Raw genomic sequence first — 24,794 nt, 5'->3', positions numbered from 1 at the left:
GGGGTTACCCAGTCAATATACCAAGCAGACGTACTGGGGAGCGCTCCGAAAGCTGTTTTAGTCTGAAGTAAATGTCATATTATTAAAGGTAAAGGTAGTCCCCTGCGCAAGCACCAGTCGTCTCCAACTCTGGAGTGACGTTGCTTTCACAACGTTTTCACGGCAGCCTTTTTACGGGATGGTTTGCCATTGCATTCCCCAGTCATCTACACTTTCCCCCCCAGCAAGCCGGGGACTCATTTTACCGACCTCAGAAGGATGGAAGGCTGAGTCAACCTGGAGCCGGCTACCTGAACCAGCTTCCGCTGGGATCGAACTCAGGACGTGAGCAGAGGGCTCCGACTGCAGTACTGCAGCTTTACCACTCTGCGCCATGGGTTCATATTATTAAATGGTGCTTAATCCCAGGAAACCGCTGTTAGCATTTGCTAGTTTTAGGCAGGAACCATTAATGAGTTGCAATCTGTGTTCCCTCTAAACTGAGCTAGTGTGCGCTAACACACAGTTTTTTAGCCTCCGGTTCACACCTTCGGTGGCCCCCCTTCCAAGACACATGGAGATCCCAGCAAGGGACTTTCAAGGCAAATGAGAAGCAGAGGTGGTTGGCCATTGCCTTCCTCTGCCAGTTTGGTGTAGTGGTTAAGTGAGTGGACTCTTATCAGGGAGAAATGGGTTTGCTTCCCCACTCCTCCACTTGCAGCTGCTGGAATGGCCTTGGGTCAGCCGTAGCTCTCTTATCTGGGAGAACCGGGTTTGATTCCCCACTCCTCCACTTGCAGCTGCTGGAATGGCCTTGGGTCAGCCAGAGCTCTCTTATCTGGGAGAACCGGGTTTGATTCCCCACTCCTCCACTTGCAGCTGCTGGAATGGCCTTGGGTCAGCCAGAGCTCTCTTATCTGGGAGAACCGGGTTTGATTCCCCACTCCTCCACTTGCAGCTGCTGGAATGGCCTTGGGTCAGCCAGAGCTCTCTTATCTGGGAGAACCGGGTTTGATTCCCCACTCCTCCACTTGCAGCTGCTGGAATGGCCTTGGGTCAGCCAGAGCTCTCTTATCTGGGAGAACTGGGTTTGATTCCCCACTCCTCCACTTGCAGCTGCAGGAATGGCCTTGGGTCAGCCAGAGCTCTCTTATCTGGGAGAACCGGGTTTGATTCCCCACTCCTCCACTTGCAGCTGCTGGAATGGCCTTGGGTCAGCCAGAGCTCTCTTATCTGGGAGAACCGGGTTTGATTCCCCACTCCTCCACTTGCAGCTGCTGGAATGGCCTTGGGTCAGCCAGAGCTCTCTTATCTGGGAGAACTGGGTTTGATTCCCCACTCCTCCACTTGCAGCTGCAGGAATGGCCTTGGGTCAGCCAGAGCGCTCTTATCTGGGAGAACCGGGTTTGATTCCCCACTCCTCCACTTGCAGCTGCTGGAATGGCCTTGGGTCAGCCAGAGCGCTCTTATCTGGGAGAACTGGGTTTGATTCCCCACTCTTCCACTTGCAGCTGCTGGAGTGGCCTTTGGTTAGCCGTAGCTCTCGCAGGAGTTGTCCTTGAAAGGGCAGCTGCTGGGAGAGCCCTCTCAGCCCCGCCCACCTCACAGGGTGTCTGTTGTGGGGGGAGAAGATAGAGGAGATTGTAAGCCGCTCTGAGTCTCTGATTCAGAGAGAAGGGCAGGGTATAAATCTGCAGTCTTCTTCTGCTTAGCTCAGGAAAAATGGCCCCAGAGGAAATTCATTTATGCAGTCGCTCACAACTTTAATGCTAGGAGCTTACGAAGTAGGATTTTTGCTCACAAGATTCCACAGCTTAGATGATGATATCGGATTTATATCAAGCCCTATACTCTCAGAGTCTCAGAGCGGTCACAATCTCCTTGACCTCCCACAACAGACAACCAGTGAGGTGGGCAGGGCTAAGAGAGCTCTTACAGCAGCTGCCTTTTCAAGAACAACTCCTGCAAGAGTTCTGGCTGACCCAAGGCCATTCCAGCAGCTGCAAGTGGAGGAGCGGGGAATCAAACCCGGTTCTCCCAGATAAGAGAGCTCTGGCTGACCCAAGGCCATTCCAGCAGCTGTAAGTGGAGGAGCGGGGAATCAAACCCGGTTCTCCCAGATAAGAGAGCTCTGGCTGACCCAAGGCCTTTCCAGCAGGTGCAAGTGGAGGAGTGGGGAATCAAACCCGGTTCTCCCAGATAAAAGAGTTCTGGCTGACCCAAGGCCATTCCAGCAGCTGCAAGTGGAGGAGTGGGGAATCAAACCCGGTTCTCCCAGATAAGAGAGCTCTGGCTGACCCAAGGCCATTCCAGCAGCTGCAAGTGGAGGAGTGGGGAATCAAACCCGGTTCTCCCAGATAAGAGAGCTCTGGCTGACCCAAGGCCATTCCAGCAGCTGCAAGTGGAGGAGTGGGGAATCAAACCCGGTTCTCCCAGATAAGAGAGCTCTGGCTGACCCAAGGCCATTCCAGCAGCTGCAAGTGGAGGAGTGGGGAATCAAACCCGATTCTCCCAGATAAAAGAGTTCTGGATGACCCAAGGCCATTCCAGCATCCGCAAGTGGAGGAGTGGGGAATCAAACCCGGTTCTCCCAGATAAGAGAGCTCTGGCTGACCCAAGGCCATTCCAGCATCCGCAAGTGGAGGAGTGGGGAATCAAACCCGGTTCTCCCAGAAAAGAGAGCTCTGGCTGACCCAAGGCCATTCCAGCAGGTGCAAGTGGAGGAGTGGGGAATCAAACCCGGTTCTCCCAGAGAAGAGAGCTCTGGCTGACCCAAGGCCATTCCAGCATCCGCAAGTGGAGGAGTGGGGAATCAAACCCGGTTCTCCCAGAAAAGAGAGCTCTGGCTGACCCAAGGCCATTCCAGCATCCGCAAGTGGAGGAGTGGGGAATCAAACCCGGTTCTCCCAGAAAAGAGAGCTCTGGCTGACCCAAGGCCATTCCAGCATCTGCAAGTGGAGGAGTGGGGAATCAAACCCGGTTCTCCCAGGTAAGAGAGCTCTGGCTGACCCAAGGCCATTCCAGCATCTGCAAGTGGAGGAGTGGGGAATCAAACCCGGTTCTCCCAGGTAAGAGAGCTCTGGCTGACCCAAGGCCATTCCAGCATCTGCAAGTGGAGGAGTGGGCAATCAAACCCGGTTCTCCCAGATAAGAGAGCTCTGGCTGACCCAAGGCCATTCCAGCAGCTGCAAGTGGAGGAGTGGGGAATCAAACCTGGTTCTCCCAGATAAGAGAGCTCTGGCTGACCCAAGGCCATTCCAGCATCTGCAAGTGGAGGAGTGGGGAATCAAACCCGGTTCTCCCAGATAAGAGTCCATGCACTTCACCACTACACCAAAGCAGCTCTCTGTAGAGGGAGCACTGGTTGTGATACCTCCCCAAACCTTACCCTGGACACTCCAAGCTGGCTCAACCTTATCAGATCACAGAAGCTAAGCAGGGTTAGTAAGCTAAGAAAGGCCAATGCCATGCTGGGAATCATTAGGAAGGGAACAAATCAGTCAGTATCATAATGCCCCTGTATAAACCGATGGTGTGGCCTCATTTGCAGTACTGTGTACAATTCTGGTCACCGCACCTCAAAAAGGATATTATAGCATTGGAAAAAGTGCAGAAAAGGGCCACTAGAATGATTTAAGGGTTGGAGTACTTTCCCTATGAAGAAAAGTTAAAACGCTTGGGGCTCTTTAGCTTGGGGAAATGTTGACTGAGGGGTGACCTGATAGAGGTTTACAAGACTATGCATGGGATACAGAAGGTAGAGAAAGAAGTACTTTTCTCCCTTTCTCACAATACAAGAACTCGTGGGCACTCCATGAAATCGCTGAGCAGTCGGGTTAGAATGGATAAAAGGAAGTACTTCTTCATCCAAAAGGTGATTAACACATGGAATTCATTGCCACAGGAGGTGGTGGCAGCTACAAGCATAGCCAGTTTCAAGAGGGAATTAGATAAACATACGGAGTAGAGGTCCATCAGTGGCTAATCGCCACAGCGTATTGTTTGAACTCTCTGTCTGGGGCAAGTGATGCTCTGTATTCTTGGTCCTTGGGGGACCACAGTGGGAGGGCTTCTAGTGTTCTGGCCCCACTGATGGACCTCCTGATGGCACCTGGGGTTTTTTTTGCCACTGTGTGACACAGAGTGTTAGAATGAATGGGGCATTGGCCTGATCCAACATGGCTTCTCATGTTCTTATGTTCAAACTCTCCATCTCCACACATTGCCATCTTCCATCTCCAGTCATCCTGGCCAATACAATCTTAGCAGTAAAAGTAAACAAAAAAAATTACATAAAATGGGGACCGACGCCTGAATTGACCGATTAGCCTATGATATCTGTATGAAGAAGCCTGCCACCCTTATAACTGAGCAAATACCAGCTATAAGAAATTAGGACAACCTGGAGAGGGGAGGGAAAGTGGCTCAGTGGTAGAGCATTTGCTTGGTAAGCTGAAGATCCCAGGTTCAAACCCCGGCATCTCCAACTAAAAAGGGTCCAGGCAAATAGGCGTGAAAAACCTCTACTTGAGACCCTGGAGAGCAGGGGAGGGAGAGTGGCTCAGTGGTAGAGCATCTGCTTGGTAAGCAGAAGGTCCCAGGTTCAATCCCCGGCATCTCCAACTAAAAAGGGTCCAGGCAAATAGGCGTGAAAAACCTCTACTTGAGACCCTGGAGAGCAGGGGACGGAGAGTGGCTCAGTGGTAGAGCATCTGCTTGGTAAGCAGAAGGTCCCAGGTTCAATCCCCGGCATCTCCAACTAAAAAGGGTCCAGGCAAATAGGCGTGAAAAACCTCTGCTTGAGACCCTGGAGAGCCATGAATGGGGCTGTGGCTCAGTGGCAGAGCATCTGCTTGGTAAGCAGAAGGTCCCAGGTTCAATCCCCGGCATCTCCAACTAAAAAGGGTCCAGGCAAATAGGTGTGAAAAACCTCTACTTGAGACCCTGGAGAGCAGGGGAGGGAGAGTGGCTCAGTGGCAGAGCATCTGCTTGGTAAGCAGAAGGTCCCAGGTTCAATCCCCGGCATCTCCAACTAAAAAGGGTCCAGGCAAATAGGCGTGAAAAACCTCTACTTGAGACCCTGGAGAGCAGGGGACGGAGAGTGGCTCAGTGGTAGAGCATCTGCTTGGTAAGCAGAAGGTCCCAGGTTCAATCCCCGGCATCTCCAACTAAAAAGGGTCCAGGCAAATAGGCGTGAAAAACCTCTGCTTGAGACCCTGGAGAGCCATGAATGGGGCTGTGGCTCAGTGGCAGAGCATCTGCTTGGTAAGCAGAAGGTCCCAGGTTCAATCCCCGGCATCTCCAACTAAAAAGGGTCCAGGCAAATAGGCGTGAAAAACCTCTACTTGAGACCCTGGAGAGCAGGGGAGGGAGAGTGGCTCAGTGGTAGAGCATCTGCTGGGTAAGCAGAAGGTCCCAGGTTCAATCCCCGGCATCTCCAACTAAAAAGGGTCCAGGCAAATAGGCGTGAAAAACCTCAGCTGGAGACCCTGGAGAGCCGCTGCCAGTCTGAGTAGGCAGTACTGACTTTGATGGGCCCAGAGTCTGATTCAGTAGAAGGCAGCTTCATATGTACCACCCACGGATAGACCATCTAAGAAATTAACAGAAATCTAAGTGGCCCACTGAAGAAACCATGAACCGCCCAGAGAAGTTGTGAATATGTAATATTTATATTTTTGTGGGTTTTAGCGTTATATCGTTGCTTTGCTTTCGTACGTAATTCTTGGCTGTCGTTAGCGGCCCTGAGTCCATTCGCGGAGAGGGCGGGATATAAGTTTAATTAAAAAATAAAATGCTGGGGATCCGTTCTGAGAACGCTTGCTTTGTGGATTGGCTGGATCACCCCTCCGGCTTCACAAACTGTTCTCGGGCTGGTGAACCTTTCTTCAGAAGGGCATTTCTTCCTTGCTGTCCTTGGATAATGACTTTGAGGCTTTCTGTGGGGGTCCAGAGACTGTTATTTATTCTGTAGCCCCTCCCCCACTGTGTGTGTGTGTGTGTGTGTGTGTGTGTGAGAGAGAGAGAGAGAGAGAGAGAGAGAAGCAGAGAGAGAGAGAGAGAGAGAGAGAGAGATGCAGCAGGGTTTTGTTCCAAATCTGTCCCTTCCACAAAGTAAAGCTTTTATGCGTGGCTTTAAAAAAAGGGGCGAGAGAGAGACTTAGTGCTTTCAGATTTATTCCCCAATGCTCCCCGGTGACCTCGCGTGACCTCCATTACTCACGAATCCCCCAGACGAATCCTTAAAAGGCAGATTTGCAATTACAGACCTTCAAGCTCATTTGTTTGCTCAGGGCAGGGTGGTCTTGGTACATCCGGACCAAAAAAAAAAGAAAAGTCCAGAATTCATTTGTGAAGAAAGAGCTCTTATTTCTCTCTCTCTCTCTCTCTCTCTCTCTCTTCCACCCCTTCCTAAAATTATTTATCATTATTCCCTTTCATTTAAAACCGCAAATCCCCCTCTTATCCAACGGGGACTTGGGACCCTAATAAAGCTTTGTGAATTTGCTGGCTCCATCTTCCCACCGTTGGATTTAAGGCTCCTTCAGACTGGGGGGGAAAGGGTTCATCTGCATTATAAAACTAAGCTTTGCCCCTCTTGAGAAGATCTCTAGTGGTGTGAGAACTTTAGGAAGAGGGGAAAAATAAAAGGGGGAAATGCTCTTTTCGGACAGCTGCTTCCTAATGCCTAGACTGCAAATGCGGAGTGGTGAAAAGGAGACGGAAAGAAGGCGGGCGGGCGACAAGCGTGGGGGCTGAAAATCCTCCCAGAAAATGGAAGCCGTGGGTGGCGGGGTGGAAGGCTTTTAACACAGGGCACCAGGCGGTCTTCTTGATATGTATTTTAACAAACGGGGGAGACCACAGAACCGTTATTTCCACTGCTTTTTTGCAATCTTAGAGTTAAAAATGTCTTGCATGTGAAAAGTTAGCATGATTATGGGTAGGGTTGCCAATCCCCACGTAGGGGCAGGGGATCCCCCGGTTTGGAGGCCCTCCCCCCGCTTCAGGGTCGTCAGAAAGTGGGGGGAGGGGAGGGATATGTCCCTACAGAGATTTATTCCCATAGAAAATCATGGAGAATTGATCTGCGGGTATCTGGGGCTCAGGGGGGGCTGTTTTTTGAGATAGAGGCACCAAATATTCAGTACAGCATCTAGTGCCTCTCCCCAAAATATCCCCCAAGTTTCAAAACCATTGGACCAGGGGGTCCAATTCTTTGAGCCCCAAAAGAAGGTGCCCCTATCCTTCATTATTTCCTATGGAAGGAAGGCATTGAAAAGGTGTGCCGTCCCTTTAAATGTGATGGCCAGAACTCCCTTTGGAGTTCAACTATGCTTGTCACAGCCTTGATCTTGGCTCCACCCCAATGTCTCCTGGCTCCTCCCCCAAAGTCTCCTGGCGCCACCCCCAAAGTCCCCAGATATTTCTTAAATTGGACTTGGCAACCCTAATTTTGGGTCGGATCCAAATCTTTCCACATGCAAGGAACTGGGCTGTTCAGATTTCTAAGGAAAAGGTCAGGGTGTTATGTACCATTTCCTTGGTCATAATACAAGGTATTATTTAGATTTTACTTGAGGGCTGACGTGACTGCTAATCACTTCCGTGTTCAAACGCCACCAAGGACAAAGCGCTGCACTCCAGGAGAGTATCGTTTTGCTGCCTCTAACTGCCTGGCTGCTGGAACCAAGGATGCCAGCATAGGGTTGCCAATCCCCAGGTGGGGTCAGGGGATCCCCTGGTTTGGAGGCCCTCCCCCCACCCCGCTTCAGGGTCATCAGAAAGAGGGGGGAGGGAAATATCTGAAGAGCACTCCATTATTCCTTATGGAGACCGATTCCCATAGGGTATAATGGAAAATTGATCTGCGGGTATCTGGGGCTCTGTGGGAGCTGTTTTATTTGGTAGAGGCACCATATTTGCAGCATAGGATCCGACGCCTCTCCTCAAAACACCCTCCAAGTTTCAAAAAGATTGGGCCAAGAGGTCCAATTCTATGAGCCCCCAAAGAAGGTGCCCCTATCTTTATTTCCAATGAAGGAAAGGCATTTAAAAGGTGTGTGCTTTTCAATGTGATGGCCAGAACAACCTTTGAAGTTCAGTTATGCTTGTCACAACTCTTGCTCCTGGCTCCACCCCCAAAGTCTCCTGGCTCCATCCCCAAAGTCCCCAGATATTTCTTGAATTGGACCTAGCAACCCTATACCAGCCTGAGCTAGGGATTATAAGAATGTTTCACCTCAGGGCTGCCATTTTGAGTAACCGGCCTGCATTTGCTCCGGTGTACAGTTCCACCCAAGGAGCATTTGTTTCAAAAGAGACAATAAAACACTTGGAGGGAAGCTTTTCCACTGAACAAAGTCATCTTCCTACAGTAAATCAAAACGCATTCTGAATAACGTGTCGTGTCAGAAAAGGTCTCATATGACAGAATTATTGCTTCCAGCAAACGTTTTTGCATTGACGGTGGTTGATATCAACATAATGGGGAGCGGGAGTGTATCCAGGCGACCAAGATCGGTTCTCTGGAGAAAATGGCTGCTTTGGAGGGTGGACTCTGTGGCGCCACATCACTGCCGAGGTCCCTCCCCTCCCCAAACCCCACCCTCCCTCGGCTCCACCCCCAAAATCTCCAGGTATTTCTCAATCCAGAGCTGGCAACCCAAACCCCCAGGATGGCCATAATACTTGAAGGATGAGAAGAAAGGATTCCCTCAGTGGCCTGTTAAGAGACGGTTGGGAACAACTGAGGCCTTTTGTTAAAGGAGCATTCAAACCTCACGGAAGAAACGCGATGGACAAGACAGCTAGCTTTTACAAAACCGGGACTCGTTTTCTGATTTCCACAATTGCTCCAAGTTCTGGAGAAAGCCCTATTAAAACTAGAGAGAGAGAGCCATTAAGTTGTCCTCCATTTACACCCACTCGCGTGAGCTGTCCCAGTTGTCTAAATTGGATTCCAAAAGATGGTATTTTACATTTGCAGCACGCGGCGTCGCACTGTCAAAATGTCACTCATAATCCAACAAACCCCTGCCACCATGTCCGTTACACTCACACTCACACACGCACAGTAGCTTTTTTTGCTGGTTTGGGGGGAACAATGAGAACCAACAGAGAAAACAGCTATGAGGAAAGAGCATCATAATTATGTGGCACTGGTTAAAAAAAATACTTGTCTTTTCATGCTAGCACCCGGGCCATTACAGGGCCTGGAAGCAAGCCAAATTGGCAATAATTTCATGTCAGCGTGTTAGTCGATTCTGTAACATAAAATTCATCAGGGGTTTCTACCATGCAAAATGCTATGAAAAGGGCATGCAAATTTTCCACCCAAATGGCTTTGTTTCCTGAGATACATAACCCGCTCTTTCCCCTCACCGCTGTACAGCAACCATGAACCGGTCAAGACCAGTCTAAGTCCTACCAACGGCTTGCATGCCTTGAGGCCTGTGAGTTGAGCAGAGCTGAGTTCAAAACACGGGGAATGAGAGCCAGTTTGGTGCAGTGGTTAAGTGCATGGACTCTTATCTGGGAGAACCGAGTTTGATTCCCCACTCCTCCACTTGCAGTGGCTAGAATGGCCTTGGGTCAGCCATAGCTCTTGCAGAGTTGTCCTTGAAAGGGCAGCTTCTGGGAGAGCTCTCTCAGCCCCACCTCCATCACGGGGTGTTTGTTGTGGGGGAGGAAGGTAAAGGAAATTGTAAACCACTTTGAGACTCTGAGATTCAGATTGAGGGGCAAAGCATAAATCCAATTTCATCTTCTTCTTCCCCCCACCTTAGGTCTTTTTCACATCATGGGGTAGTTAGATTACACCTGAGGTTTCCACCCAGTAAGCAAGTGTGTTCATGGAATTGTGCCAGGAAACCTTCCCTCTAGAGAGGGAGTCCCCAACGTGATGGCTGTGGATGCCCACGAAGTTTTCCTGGTGCCTGCCAACTGAGCACCAAGTGGTTTTTAGAAAGTGGATCGTTGATGCGCATTCCAAAAAGCATCGCTTCAGCAGCAACTGCCGTCATGACACATGGATGCTCACTGTGGAACTAGAAGTAATTTTTATGTAAGCAAGAAGATAATATTAGGGTTTGTAGAATCTTTTGGGCTCAAGTGCCGTGTTCTACTGGAGAAAGTTTTTCTTCCAGACGTTTCGTTCTCAGCTGCGGAGAACATCCTCAGTGGCGTTGCAGCCGGAGCAGGCGCTCTGACCTTCTCGGCTGCTGTGCATTGAGTGGGGCCAGGGCTGCTGGAGAGCTGCTATTTCTAGGCTGGAGGGGGTGTGGTGAAAGGGCAATTGGTTTGTGGATGTGTCCATTGTTTGGTGGGGCTTCCTGGAAGGGTAGTGATAAGGAAACTGGCTGTTGAATGTACCCTTCCAGGAAGCCCCACCAAACAATGGACACATCCACAAACCAATTGCCCTTTCACCACACCCCCTCCAGCCTAGAAATAGCAGCTCTCCAGCAGCCCTGGCCCCACTCAATGCACAGCAGCCGAGAAGGTCAGAGCGCCTGCTCCGGCTGCAACGCCACTGAGGATGTTCTCCGCAGCTGAGAACGAAACGTCTGGAAGAAAAACTTTCTCCAGTAGAACACGGCACTTGAGCCCGAAAGATTCTACAAACCCTAATGATGTTACCAGCCGTGAAAACCTGAAATCTTTGATAAGAAGATAATACTTTCATTTTAGCACGCTGTTGAGCAGAGCTTCTAACTGAGTTACTATTGGGGTTATACATAACCTCACTCGCTGACGTTTTGTGGTTGGCTCCGCTTCCTGCGGTAACTGCACTCATCTCCTTGTGTCACACTCTCAAAGGCACCCATAGCCTCAAAAAGTTTGGTGATCTCTATTCTAGCCACTGTGTGAGGCAGGATGCTGGACTGGATGGACCCTCTCTGGTCTGATCCTGTGGGGCTCTTCTGGCATTCTTATGAAGGCCTCGGCCTCTCTGCTCTGTTGTTGGCCCTCCAGAGGAACTGGGTGGCAACTGTGTGAGATGGGAGGCTGGACTAGATGGACCCTCACTGGTCTGATCCAGCAGGGCTCTTCTGATGTTCTTCTCAGGGGAAGGCCTCGGCCTCTCTGCCCTATTGGCCCTCCAGAGGAACTGGGTGGCCACTGTGTGAGACGGGAGGCTGGACTAGATGGACCCTCACTGGTCTGACCCAGCAGGGCTCTTCTGATGTTCTTCTCAGGGGAAGGCCTCGGCCTCTCTGCCCTGTTGTTGTCCCTCCAGAGGAACTGGCTGGCCACTGTATGAGACGGGAGGCTGGACTAGATGGACCCTCACTGGTCTGACCCAGCAGGGCTCTTCTGATGTTCTTCTCAGGGGAAGGCCTCGGCCTCTCTGCCCTGTTGTTGGCCCTCCAGAGGAACTGGCTGGCCACTGTGTGATACAGGAGGCTGGACTAGATGGACCCTCACTGGTCTGACCCAGCAGGGCTCTTCTGATGTTCTTCTCAGGGGAAGGCCTCGGCCTCTCTGCCCTGTTGTTGGCCCTCCAGAGAAACTGGTTGGCCACTGTGTGATACAGGAGGCTGGACTAGATGGACCCTCACTGGTCTGACCCAGCAGGGCTCTTCTGATGTTCTTAGAGGAAGGCCTCAGCCTCTCTGCCCTGTTGTTTGACCTCCAGAGGAACTGGCTGGCCACTGTGTGAGGCAGGAGGCTGGACTAGATTGGCCACTGGCTTGAACCAGCAGAGTTCTCCTGGGATTCAGAGGCCAACTACATCAGAATGTGGTGGTTCCCCTCAATCACCCTGAATGGTCCGACTGACTGATTGACCTCTCCTCCGTGAATTGATCTAATCTCCTTTTGAAGCTGATCATTCTTGTGGCCATCACTACATCCCTTGGCAGCAAATTCCACCTTCCAATCACTCCCTGTGTAAAGAAGTATTGATTTCCCTTTGCCTATCCTGAACTTACTCCCCCATCAGGATCACTGGATGTCCTTGAGTTCTAGGATCATAGAATCATAGAGTTGGAAGGGACCTCCAGGGTCATCTAAGTCCAACTCCCTGCACAATTCAGGAAACCCACAAATACCTACCCCCAGGATTTGGGGAGAAGGGGAAAGGTTCCATAGCAGAAGAGTGTTTAGGCCTAAGGACACGCTCTGCCCTTAGGGTTTGTGTTTCTGTGTGTGTATGTGTGTGCATGCTGGGGGTAGGGTTGCCAGGTCCAATTCAAGAGAGACTTTGGGAGTGGAGTTAGGAGACTTTGGGGATGGAGCCAGGAGCAAGGGTGTGACAAGCATAATTGAAATCCAAAGGGAGTTCTGACCATCACATTTAAAGGGACCACAACCTTTTAAATGCCTTCCCTCCAGAGCCAGTTTGGTGTAGTGGTTAATTGTGCGGACTCTTATCTGGGAGAACCGGGTTTGATTCCCCCCTCCTCCACTTGCACCTGCTAGCATGGACTTGGGTCCGCCATAGCTCTGGCAGAGGTTGTCCTTGAAAGGGCAGCTGCTGTGAGAGCCCTCTCCAGCCCCACCCACCTCACAGGGTGTTTGTTGTGGGGGAGGAAGGGAAAGGAGATTGTGAGCCGCTCTGAGACTCTTCAGAGTGGAGGGTGGGATATAAATCCAATATCTTCTTCTTCTTCCATTTGGGATAATGGAAGGATAGGGGCACCTTCTTTGGGGGCTCATAGTATTGAACCCCCGGGTTCAATCTTTTTGAAGCTTGGAGAGTCTTTTGTGGAGAGGCATCAGATACTAGGATGCATATTCGGTGGCTCTATCTCAAAAAGCAGCCCCTGCTGAGCGCCAGATACCGGCAGATCAATCCTCCATTATACCTTCCGGGAATCGGTCTCCATAGGGAACAATGGAGTGCCCAGCAGACATTTCCTTCCCCCTCCCCCGCTTTCTGCTGACCTTGAGCTTGCTGACCCAGGGGATCCCCTGCCCCCACCTGGGGACTGGCAACCCTAGTTGGGGAACAGAAGGCATTTGAGGCACTGCTAACGCTACCATCCCGTTGCGTGCCGCTAGAACCTCTCCGCCCCAAATCCGTTGCCACCTCTGCTGCTCTTAATTAGGGGGCTCCGTTGCAACGAAATCCCCTTTCACACACCCCCCCCCAAATACAAAGGTGGCCTCCGCAGCCATTGTTCCCCTCCTGTGATCTGTGAAAACCGGAGCCTTTCAGCTCAGTGACAGCGGTGGGCGTGAAAGATGGCATCAAAGGGACATTACTGGGGGGGGGGGGAGAGTGTCACTCTCCGCCTTGACAAAGAGCTGCCGTTAATCAAGGGGAGGATGGAGAGGTGCCGGTGGCTCCATCATTCTCGGCCGTGCGCTGCGTCTCCTCTTCTGGGGAATGGGGGAGGGAAAAGAAGACACGTACCCCCAGGCATCAGAGGGTCAGAGGAAGGAAATCGGCAGAGAGGAGATGTCCTCGTGCCATAAGAAAAGCCTTGCCAGGATCAAATTGGAATAGCATCAATCAAAAAGGTAAAGGTAGTTCCCTGTGCAAGCACCAGTCATTTCCGACTCCGGGCTGACGTTGCTTTCACGTTTTCACGGCAGATGTTTTATGGGGTGGTTTGCCATTGCCTTCCCCAGTCATCTACGCTTCCCCCCCAGCAAGCTGGGGACTCATTTTACCGACCGCGGAAGGATGGAAGGCTGAGTCAACCTCGAACCGGCTACCTGAAAACCCAGCTTCCGCCGGGATCGAACTCAGGTCGTGAGCAGAGAGTTCAAACTGCAGTACTGCAGCTTTACCACCCTGCGCCACGGGGCATCAATCTAGCATCAAAAGAATCACAGAATTGGAAGGGACCAGAGTCATCTAGTCCAGGGTCAATCTAGTCCAACCCCCTGCACAATGCAGGAAACTCACAAAGACCTCCCCCTAAATTCACAGGATCCTCATTGCTGTCAGATGGCCATCTAGCCTCTGCTTAAAAAACCTCTGAGGAAGGAGAGCCCACCTCCCTTGTCTTGCAGTGCCTTATGTTTATTTCAATACGAGCCTTTCCGATCTGTAGCCGGCTTCTTCTGGATAGCTGAAAAATGGGAGCCGTGATTCATGAAACGCTGTTAGTCTTTTAAGGTGCCACTGGACTTCCGTCCCGTTGTGCTACAACGGATTAACAAGGCTGCCCCTTTGCGACCCAGATTTCGGCCGCTCCTCGCAGAGACGTGGCTCCACCGTTTTGGGTCACTCGTCGGAGCCCAAAAGATCTCGCCGCCTTGCCAACTGGGTTCACCCGTGCCGGATGAAACCCTGTGGAGGCCCCTAGGCAACTGAAATCTTGGGGGGGGGGCTTTGCAAATTATCTCAGAGTCTGAGCGCCTGCCCCACTGGCCATGGCCTCCACTGCAGCCTGCAGGTACCTTCTTAAAAGCCCCTTTGACAAAGCTGCGGGGGAGAGGCAGAGAGAGGCAAACTTGGCAACGACGCCAGCAGCAGCCGCACCAGGCAAGTCGGGCAAAGAGCGGCTCCATTGCTGGCTCCGTGTGCAGGCTGGGGGGGCTGCATGCAGGGGGGATACCAGGGGGAAAGCTGACCTGGGACCCCTAAAAGCATGGGGGCCCATAGGCCAGGGCTTACTTGGCCTAATTGTTAATCCGGCTCTGGGGTTCACATTTTTTGCCAACTGCTTCTTGTCTTTTGAGAACTCTGCCCCTCTTATTAAGAAGAAGAAGATATTGGATTTATATCCCGCCCTCCACTCCGAAGAGTCTCAGAGCGGCTCACAATCTCCTTTCCCTTCCTCCCCCACAACAGACACCCTGTGAGGTAGATGAAGATATTGGATTTATATCCCGCCCTCCACTCCAAAGAGTCTCAGAGCGGCTCACAATCTCCTTTCCCTTCCTCCCCCACAACAGACACCCTGTGAGGTGGGTGGGGCTGGAGAGGGCTCTCACAGCAGCTGCCCTTTCAAGGACAACTTCTGCCAGAGCTATGGATGACCCAAGACCATTCCAGCAGGTGCAAGTGGAGGAGTGGGGAATCAAACCCGGTTCTCCCAGATAAGAGTCCGCACACTTAACCACTACACCAAACTGGCTCTCTAAGCCTGTGTGCTTCTTCTGGGCCTCTTTTCTTCCACAGTGGGAGGGGGGGGATGGGGCTACCTTTGTCCGGTTTCCCAGGGAAACTTTTCTGCGCCGGATCTCTCAGAAAGAGCAGAAAACCCCAACGGTCTGTCCTCCTTTTACCCTATTTTAGAAGGGTGCGAAGGGAAGGGGAAAGAGGAAAAATACCACCCCCACCACCTCGGAAAAAGAAGGATGCAGGCAAATAAGGCACCCGTTGTGTGCGATAGCACAAGAGAGCATTTTCCTGCCCCTCTTCAAGATGCAACCTCGGCCTCTTCTCAGCCGCTCTTGAGAATCCTGCATCGTTTCAGCAGCATCTCCCAGGCTGCGCAAGAAAAGCAAGCCGGCTTTCGCTTTCAGCCGGGCTGCATTCAGCCCCGAACAATGCAAGGTGGGGGGAGGGGGGGGGACAAAGGGAGACAGAGAAAGGGGTGGCGGTTTTTTAAGCAGCCTTCAAGAGGCCATCTGCTCCCAAGGCTGGGAACCAGGAAAGATCCCAGGTTCAGACTTAATCGGAGCCACTTAGCAAGTGATTCCTGGGGCAAAACCAGATAACCACCCCTCCCCCCCCCCAATCTTTGCCATGGCCAAAGTCGACTGTTACAAATGACATAGCAGCCGCCATTAACACCATATGCCGCGATGTGGGGGTGGGGGGGGAGGAGAGAAAGAGCTCCCCGACAACTTTCAAACCCAGTCTGATCAGCAGTCAAGACATGACATTCTTAGCATGGCTGCACATCATCAATTCGCTACTCGTGCAGACGTCACTTAACATGAGGGGGGGCAAAAGGATAGTTCTCTGTCCTGATGAGCATCCAATCTGGATTTCAAGAAAGGGGGAAGACAGGAAGGGGAAGGGGCGGGTGCCAAAATAGGGTTCCCAGCTCTGGGTTGGGAAAGATCTGGAGATTTTGTGGGTGGAGCCAGGAGAGGGTGGGGTGTGAGGAAGGGAGGGGCCTCACCAAGGTACATAGGGTTGCCAAGTCCAATTCAAGAAATACCTCGGGACTTTGTGGGTGGAGCCAGGAGACACTGGGGGTGGAGTCAGGAGCAAGAGTGCGACAAGCATAGGAAAGGAAAGGTCCCCTATGGAAGCACTAGTCGTTTTCGATTCTGGGGTGACATTGCTTTCATGTTTTCACAGCAGACTTTCTACGGGGTGGTTTGCCAATGCCTTCCCCAGCCATCTACACTTTCCCCCCAGCAAGCTGGGGACTCAATTTACTGACCTCGAAAGGATGGAAGGCTGAGTCAATCTGGAGCCAGCTACCTGAACCAGCTTCCGCTGGGGATCGAACTCAGGTCGTGAGCAGAGCTTAGGATTGCAGTACTGCAGCTTTAACACTCTGCGCCATGGGACTCAACTGAACTCCAAAGGGAGTTCTGGCCATCACATTTAAAGGGACCGCACACTTTTTAAATACCTTCCCTTCATTAGAAATAATGAAGGATAGGGACATCTTCTTTTGGGGCTCACAGAATTGGACCTCCTGGTCCAATCTTTGTAACCTTGGAGGGCATTTTGAAGAAATGCTGAAAATCTGGTGCTTCTACCTAAAATAACAGCCTACCCAGAGCCCCAGATACCTGCAGATCACCATTATAATCTATGGGAATCGGTCTCCATAGGGAATAATGGAGTGCCCAGCTGACATTTCCCTCCCACCCCTGCTTTCTGATGACCCTGAAGTGGGGGGAGGGCCTCCAAACCAAGGGATCCCCTGCCCCCACCTGGGGATTGGCAACCCTAGAGGGTACAAGTGCCATAGAGTCCACTTTCTGCGCCAGTTTGGTGTAGTGGTTAAGTGCGTGGACTCTTATCTAGGAGAACCAGGTTTGATTCCCCACTCCTCCACTTGCACCTGCTGGAATGGCCTTGGGTCAGCCAGAGCTCTCATAGGAGTTGTCCTTGAAAGGGCAGCTGCTTTGAGAGCCCTCTCAGCCCCACCCACCTCACAGGGTGTCTGTTATGGTGGGAGAAGATATAGGAGAATGTCAGCCGCTCTGAGTCTCAGAAAGAAGGGCGGGGTATCAATCTTTAGTCTTCAGTCTTCTTCCAGAGCAGGTATTTTCTCCAGTGGAACTAACCTCTGGAGACTGGCTGAATAAGGAGAATAAGCCCAGCAGGAATTCATTTGCATATCAAGCCACACACCCTGACGCCAAGCCAGCCAGAACTGTGTTCCTGCTCAAAAAAAACCCTGGCCTTGGGCATGTTTAAGATGCAAGAAGAAACTGCATACTGTTTTCTGGCACATCCAAGGAACTGAAATTCTATGGAGAGGTTTTCTAAGACCCAATTTGGTGTGGTTAAGTTAGGTGCGCAGAGAGAACTCTGCATTCATGATCGTACCAACTATTATGAGGACAGATTATCTGCCGTATAGACCTATTGTTTGTAAGCATAGGTTTGAATAAATTATTAAACTCAATAAAGTGTTCCATAGGGACCCCACAGGGTGTCTGTTGTGGGGGGCGGGGAGGTAAAGGAGATTGTGAGCCGCTCTGAGACTCTTCGGAGTGGAGGGCGGGATATAAATCCAATATCTTCATCTACCTCACAGGGTGTCTGTTGTGGGGGAAGAAGGAAAAGGAGATTGTGAGCCGCTCCGAGACTCTTCAGAGTGGGGGGCGGGATATAAATCCAATATCTTCATCTACCTCACAGGGTATCTGTTGTGGGGGGGGGGAAGGTAAAGGAGATTGTGAGCTGCTCTGAGACTCTTTGGAGTGGAGGGCGGGATATAAATCCAATATCTTCATCTACCTCACAGGGTGTCTGTTGTGGGGGAGGAAGGGAAAGGAGATTGTGAGCTGCTCTGAGACTCTTCGGAGTGGAGGGTGGGATATAAATCCAATATCTTCATCTACCTCACAGGGTGTCTGTTGCAGGGGAGGAAGATAAAGGAGATTGTGAGCCGTTCTGAGACTCTTCGGAGTGGAGGGCGGGATATAAATCCAATATCTTCATCTACCTCACAGGGTGTCTGTTGTTGGGGGGGGGGGAGGTAAAGGTGATTGTGACCGCTCTGAGACTCTGAGATTCAGAATATAGGGCGGGATATAAATCCAATATCATCATTATCATCTTCTTCTTCCTTCTCCTATAGAGCCGGTTATGCCCAGAGAGAAATTATACACCAGCTATTATTCAGTCCAGAGACCCAGACCTGTTTCCAAACCTTACATCCAGAGACACCCTCAACGTGCTTACCAACTTGAACAGACCTGAAGCTGCCGTAGTAATTCAGACCACTGGCCCTTCAAGGTCTGCTCAGGCTGGCAGCCGCTCCCCCCGGGTCTCAGATTGAAGTCTTTCCCATCACCTCCTGTGTGATCCGTTTTTAAGTGGAGATGCCGGGGATTGAACCTGGAACCTTCAGCCCTTTCCAGCAAGCTGCCTAATAGCGAATCAGACCACTGATCCATCCGAGCCAGTATTGTCTACTCAGATTGGCAGCTGCTCTCAGGGGTATCAGGCAGAGGTCTCTCACATCACTTGTTCTCTCATCCTTGCAACTGGAGATGCCGGGGATTGAACCTGGGACCTTCTGCATGCCAAGCAGAGGCTCCGCCACTAAGCCAGGACCCCTACTTCCCGCACTGGCTGACGTTCTCTCTATTTTTCTCCCTATTTGGTGTTGGGGGGGGGAGTAATTCTCTGAAGTGTGCTGTATTGATGTCAATGCCTCCCTGATTTCACCACCAGAGTTAAAGGAGACGAATGACCCAGAGTTCAGCATCAGCACAGTTCCTTTGGATAAATTTCCCCGGAGCCTCCAATAAACCACTGGGAGAGGCCTACTGCACGCAGCAGAAAGAAGCCGTAATTAAAGCCCATCAGAAGCCTTGGAAAGAGAAATTGATGAATTCAAAGGAAGAAGAAGAAGAAGAATTGCGGATTTATACCCCACCCTTCTCCCTGAATCAGAGACTCAGATCGGCTTACAATCTCCCACGTCTTCTCCCCCCACAACAGACACCCTGTGAGGTGGGTGGGGCTGAGAGAGCCCTCCCAGAAGCTGCCCTTTCAACAACAACCTCTGTCAGAGTGATGGCTAACCCAAGGCCATTCCAGAAGGTGCAAGTGGAGGAGAGGGGAAGCAAACCTGGTTCTCCCAGATAAGAGTCCGCACACTAAATCACTACACCAAACCAGCTCTCTTAATTCAAACGTCACAGTTGCAGACCGGATGGCTTGCCACCAAGACCCTGGTATGAAACCTCACTGGCATGGCATCATCTGCCAGCCCCGTAGCTAAGAGTCACAGGGGGGGCCACAGGGGGGCCATAGGAGGAGGGGCCTTGAGGGTGCGAGCCAGCCACCCCCTCCCTCCCCCCTCTAGGGTGATTTAAATTGCATGTAAGCTCCCATTCCCCTTCTACCTTTCCTGGAGCTCAGCCTGCAGTGATCAAATTCCAATTCTGAAGTTCAAAAGAAGGCTGATTTGTAACTCTGCATTCCCTCCCCATTTCCCTGCTTTCCTGTGCCCTTCCCCAACACGGACCAGCAGAGAACAAACACGACTTGTACACGCTGGCTGGGAGAGACTTTTTAAATTACTTTCTCTTATGTAGCCACAACGGCATGAGGAAGATTTCCATCTGCCCGCTTTCTATGTTTTGGTTATTTCTCCATTTTTTGTGGGGGGGAAATATGAGAAAGTTGGTCAAATCTTAGAGTCCAGCAAAATTCTCACGGGGGGGGGGGGTTGAACAATGGAGCCCAGAAGCAAGTATGGGGTGGGGAAAGAAAGAAAGAAAGAAAGAAAGAAAGAAAGAAAGAAAGAAAGAAAGAAAGAAAGAAAGAAAGAAAGAAAGAAAGAAAGAAAGAAAGAAAGAAAGAAAGAAAGAAAGAAAGAAAGAGCACAATAAAATTTAGAGATTCCGGAGCTCTGCTCCTGTGAGCTCCTGCCAAAATGAGGTCTGCCCCTGAACAATACAAAATGGGGCAGTTCCATGGGTTTCACCCGCTGCACTCTATATATGGTCAGAGACTCCTCATTCTCCAGTCATCCTAATAGTCAGGGTAGGCTTGGGAGGGAAGCGTCTCAACACCAATAGGGAACGGAGAGATGTGAGCTCAAATACCAAACAACAGGTTGCTCCTCGAGCATATAAGAACATAAGAGAAGCCATGTTGGATCAGGCCAGTGGCCCATCCAGTCCAACACTCTGTGTCACACAGTGGCCAAAAAACCAGGTGCCATCAGGAGGTCCATCAGTGGGGCCAGGACACTGATGGACCTCCTGATGGCACCTTTTTTTTTGGCCACTGTGTGACACAGAGTGTTGGAGTGGATGAAGACCTCTCATTGTGCCCCCCTCTCATTGTGCCCCCCCATCACTGCCCCAGACATAAGAACATAAGAGAAGCCATGTTGGATCAGGCCAATGGCCCATCCAGTCCAACACTCTGTGTCACACAGTGGCCAAAAACCAGGTGCCATCAGGAGGTCCACCAGTGGGGCCAGGACACTAGAAGTCCTCCCGCTGTGCCCCCCCCCCAACACCAATATATTTTTGCTAAATTATGCAAACAATACATCCTCACATCAGATTTCCTAAGGTGGGCGCACGGTAGCGTAGGAGGTGAGATGTTTTCAAAGTGTGGCTTTTGTTTGTGCGGGGATCTAGCCTTTGAGGACAAGCCCAGCTGGGCTTTGAAGAGTTAACATTTCCAAATTTGGAGCAGGCTTGGCAGAAATACCCAACCGGGCAGGAGCAGCCCTTGAATCCCAGAGTTTTTATGGAGCAATAAAATATAAAATAATCAGGTGATGATTTATGAGCAGGAGGTGCAAGGAGACGCCCGTCAAACCTCAGCATCCAGAAGTAAAACACTAGGGGGCATCTTGGATTGGGGCCCTGGAGCCCATATCAAGCCCAAGACTTTAAAAAAAAAAAAACGAAGGAAGGCTGCAGGGCTTTCTTTCCATGCTCAGAGTAGCTGTGATACTTAGAATCCTAGAGTTGGACGGGACCTCCAGGGTCATCTAGTCCAACCCCCTGCATAATGCAAGAAACTCACAAAGACCTCCCCCTTAATTCACGGGATCCTCATTGCTGTCAGATGGCCATCGAGCCTCTGTTTAAAAACCTCCAAGGAAGGAGAGCCCACCACCTCCTGAGGAGGAAGCCTGTTCCACTGAGGAACCGCTCTAACGGTCAGGAAGTTCTTCCTCATGTTGAGTCGGAAGCTCTTTTGATTTAATTTCAACCTGTTGGTTTTTGGACTTTAAGCTCCGTGTATACGAGAAACTACTTTTAAATATGTTCATTTGAAAAGGCACCCTGTTGAAAGGGCTTCTGTCGAGAACAGTGTGAGAAGCGATACGGGAGAATAACAGATAGGAGAAAAACATACTACAGAATACTGTGATCAAACAAAATTGCCACTCTCTTACGAATTATTATATACTATTTGTAAAGCTTGAATCTAGTCACATCACACAATTTCTGTTACTAATCAAAAACCACACAATTCATAACAATATGAAAAGTTCAGGGTCCCCAAAAATTCTCTTAAAAGTCCAAACTCCATACTCGAAAGACAAAAGATGCTTGAACAAAAGTGCTTGTAAGAAGAAGATGATGATATTGGATTTCTATCCCGCCCTCCACTCCGAAGAGTCTCAGAGCGGCTCACAATCTCCTTTCCCTTCCTCCCCCACAACAGACACCCTGTGAGGTAGATGAAGATATTGGATTTCTATCCCGCCCTCCACTCCGAAGAGTCTCAGAGTGGCTCACAATCTCCTTTCCCTTCCTCCCCCACAACAGACACCCTGTGAGGTAGATGAAGCTATTGGATTTCTATCCCGCCCTCCACTCCGAAGAGTCTCAGAGCGGCTCACAATCTCCTTTCCCTTCCTCCCCCACAACAGACACCCTGTGAGGTAGATGAAGATATTGGATTTCTATCCCGCCCTCCACTCCGAAGAGTCTCAGAGCGGCTCACAATCTCCTTTCCCTTCCTCCCCCACAACAGACACCCTGTGAGGTAGATGAAGATATTGGATTTCTATCCCGCCCTCCACTCCGAAGAGTCTCAGAGCGGCTCACAATCTCCTTTCCCTTCCTCCCCCACAACAGACACCCTGTGAGGTAGATAAAGGTATTGGATTTATATCCCGCCCTCCACTCCAAAGAGTCTCAGAGCGGCTCACAATCTCCTTTACCTTCCTCCCCCACAACAGACACCCTGTGAGGTAGGTGGGGCTGGAGAGGGCTCTCACAGCAGCTGCCCTTTCAAGGACAACCTCTGCCAGAGCTATGGCGGACCCAAGGCCATGCTAGCAGGTGCAAGTGGAGGAGTGGGGAATCAAACCCGGTTCTCCCAGATAAGAGTCCACACACTTAACCATTACACCAAACTGGCTCTCAAACTCATTCAAACTTCCATTTTTTTACGGAATGGAGATGTTATTCATATGCCGTACCATTTTATGTAGGAATGGTGCGTTTCTTCTAGACCCCACCTTGATAAAGATCTTCTTGAAAACAGAGCGATGCCTGACCTCACCCCATGACAGCTTGTGGTTGGCTCCACCTCTTGTGGCAGCCATTTTGTCACTGGCTCCGTTTTCTGCGGAGGCCATATTGTAGTTGTGCCCACCACTCTGTGCCAAAATTCTACAGGTGCCCTCTGTCTTCAAAAGGTTGGGCACCCTTGGTCTAAGATAACCTAGCCAATCACAGGATTGAGGACATCAATGTGTGCCTGAGGTGGAAGGGGGCTCATTGTATCGTCCTTCTGCTTCCCACTCCAATCAATCCTTTTGTTCACTCACTTGACCAAAGATCTTAAGCTAAAATTCCAACTATTGACATATCGTACATATTTAGCACAAATATACAATACTAGTTACCATAGTATTGTAAAGTACCAAAATCAAAAACAGCATTCCAAAATAAAATATTTAAAACCTATAACAATATAAAAGTTGCCTAAAAAGCTAGAAGATCTCTAATAACATAACATCAAAGTAATCACTGCAATTGCAATTGGAATACAATTAAAACCCTTCGGTAAGTTAAACATATATAGCAAATCCTATTATAGTTATCATTAGAACAGCCCACTTTTTTGACGTTTTACAGAAAGCACTGTTGTTAAGAATTCTGTAAAAGAAGAAGACGACTGCAGAGTTGTACCCCGCCCTTCTCTCTGAATCAGAGACTCAGAGTGACTTACAATCTCCTCTATCTTCTCCCCCCACAACTACACCCTGTGAGGTGGGTGGGGCTGAGAGGGCCCTCATAGCAGCTGCCCTTTCAAGGACAACTCTGCCAGAGCTTATGGCTAACCCAAGGCCATTCCAGCAGGTGCAAGTGGAGGAGTGGGGAATCCAACCCGGTTCTCCCAGATAAGAGTCTGCACACTTAACCACTACACCATACTGGCTCAGCGTAACAGAGTAAGTGGTTTCTGGATTAGTATCTGCCAAGAATAGAGAAACCATCCAAAGTTCAAGTGGTAGTCGTTGTTTAGGAAGAACTGGGATTGTCCTACATCCCTTAACAGCGACACCAAGCTTTTCCCAGAGCAACGCCAAGTGAAGAGATTGTCAAGGAAAGCAAACGGGACTTACTGGCTGCCTGAATCCGCGCCTTCCGGCTCACCAGCAACCCAAAGCGGTTCCGTGCTGTGCATTCGTACTCCCCTTCGTCGGAAGACCCATCGCCCCTGAGTTTCTGGAAGTGGGAGAAGTAGAGGGAGCCGTTGGCGAGGGTGAAGGCGTCCTCGCTGTCCGCCAGCACGGCCCCGTTCTTCCGCCATGTGATGCTGATCGGCTGGAGCCCTTTCACCAGGCAGGGCAGGGCTAGGGGATGCTCCTGCACGGCAATGTGGTCACCGGGCTCTACGGTGAACGCCAGCTCCGTGGAATGGCTCAGGTCTGGAGAAGAGAGAAAAGGCACAGGTCACTTCAAGGATGGAGCCGCTGATCACAGAATCGTAGAGTTGGAAGGGACCTCCAGGGTCATCGAGTCCAACCCCCTGCACAATGCAGGAAACTCACAAACACCTCCCCCTAAATTCACAGGATCTTCATCGCTGTCAGACGGCCATCTAGCCTCCGCTTAAAAATCTCCAAGGAAGGAGAGCCCACCACCTCCCAAGGAGGAAGCCTGTTCCACTGAGGAACCGCTCTTAACAGTCATAGAATCCTAGAGTTGGAAGGGACCTCCAGGGTCATCGAGTCCAACCCCCTGCACCACGCAGGAAATTCACAAAGACCTCCCCCCAACACATACATCCAGGGGTCGTTTCATAGAAAAAGAGGTGCCAGAGCTCATTTGCATAACTCATTGGCCTATGCCACACACCCCTGAATTCAATGGAAGGTATACTCAATTATATCAGCTCAGCATCTACCTTCAAATGCTTCTTGTATTATTATTCTCATAATAAAACCTTACTCCCATCATACTTTTAAAATTAGTTACTCTTATGCGTCCACAGTGGCATGATGATTTTCATCTGTCTGCTTTATATGTTTTGGTTATCTTCCCTTTTTTTTTGTGGGGAAAGGTATTAGAAAGTTTGCCAAATCTTAGAATTGAATCCTTGTATATAATTTATCCTATATACAACTTTAAACCAGTGTATACAAATATCAACATAAATTTCCCATTTCTTCCCTCCAGAAAAAGTTACAGATCATTGCAAACAACAATTAGTTCCAATACTTTCCAAGAGAGGGATAGATAATCTTCAGAAATCCTTCCTCCAATATTTG

At 50.4% G+C, this 24,794-nt stretch overlaps 1 protein-coding gene across 1 annotated transcript in view; it reads right to left on the bottom strand.

The window, feature by feature from the left end:
- The window catches only part of IGDCC3 (immunoglobulin superfamily DCC subclass member 3), a 144,505-nt gene extending 120,560 nt beyond the window's left edge, over window positions 1–23,945 (bottom strand). The window contains exon 1 of the mRNA XM_060260250.1: window positions 23,646–23,945. The gene's annotated coding sequence lies outside the window, so the exon portion shown is untranslated. The remainder of the gene's footprint in view (window positions 1–23,645) is intronic.
- Between the last annotated feature and the right edge of the window lie 849 nt (window positions 23,946–24,794).

This window comes from Heteronotia binoei, chromosome 19 (assembly GCF_032191835.1).
Source record: "Heteronotia binoei isolate CCM8104 ecotype False Entrance Well chromosome 19, APGP_CSIRO_Hbin_v1, whole genome shotgun sequence".
Lineage (NCBI taxonomy): Eukaryota > Metazoa > Chordata > Lepidosauria > Squamata > Gekkonidae > Heteronotia > Heteronotia binoei.
Note: the sequence above shows the minus strand (reverse complement) of the source record. Positions and strands in the feature narration are given on the sequence as shown.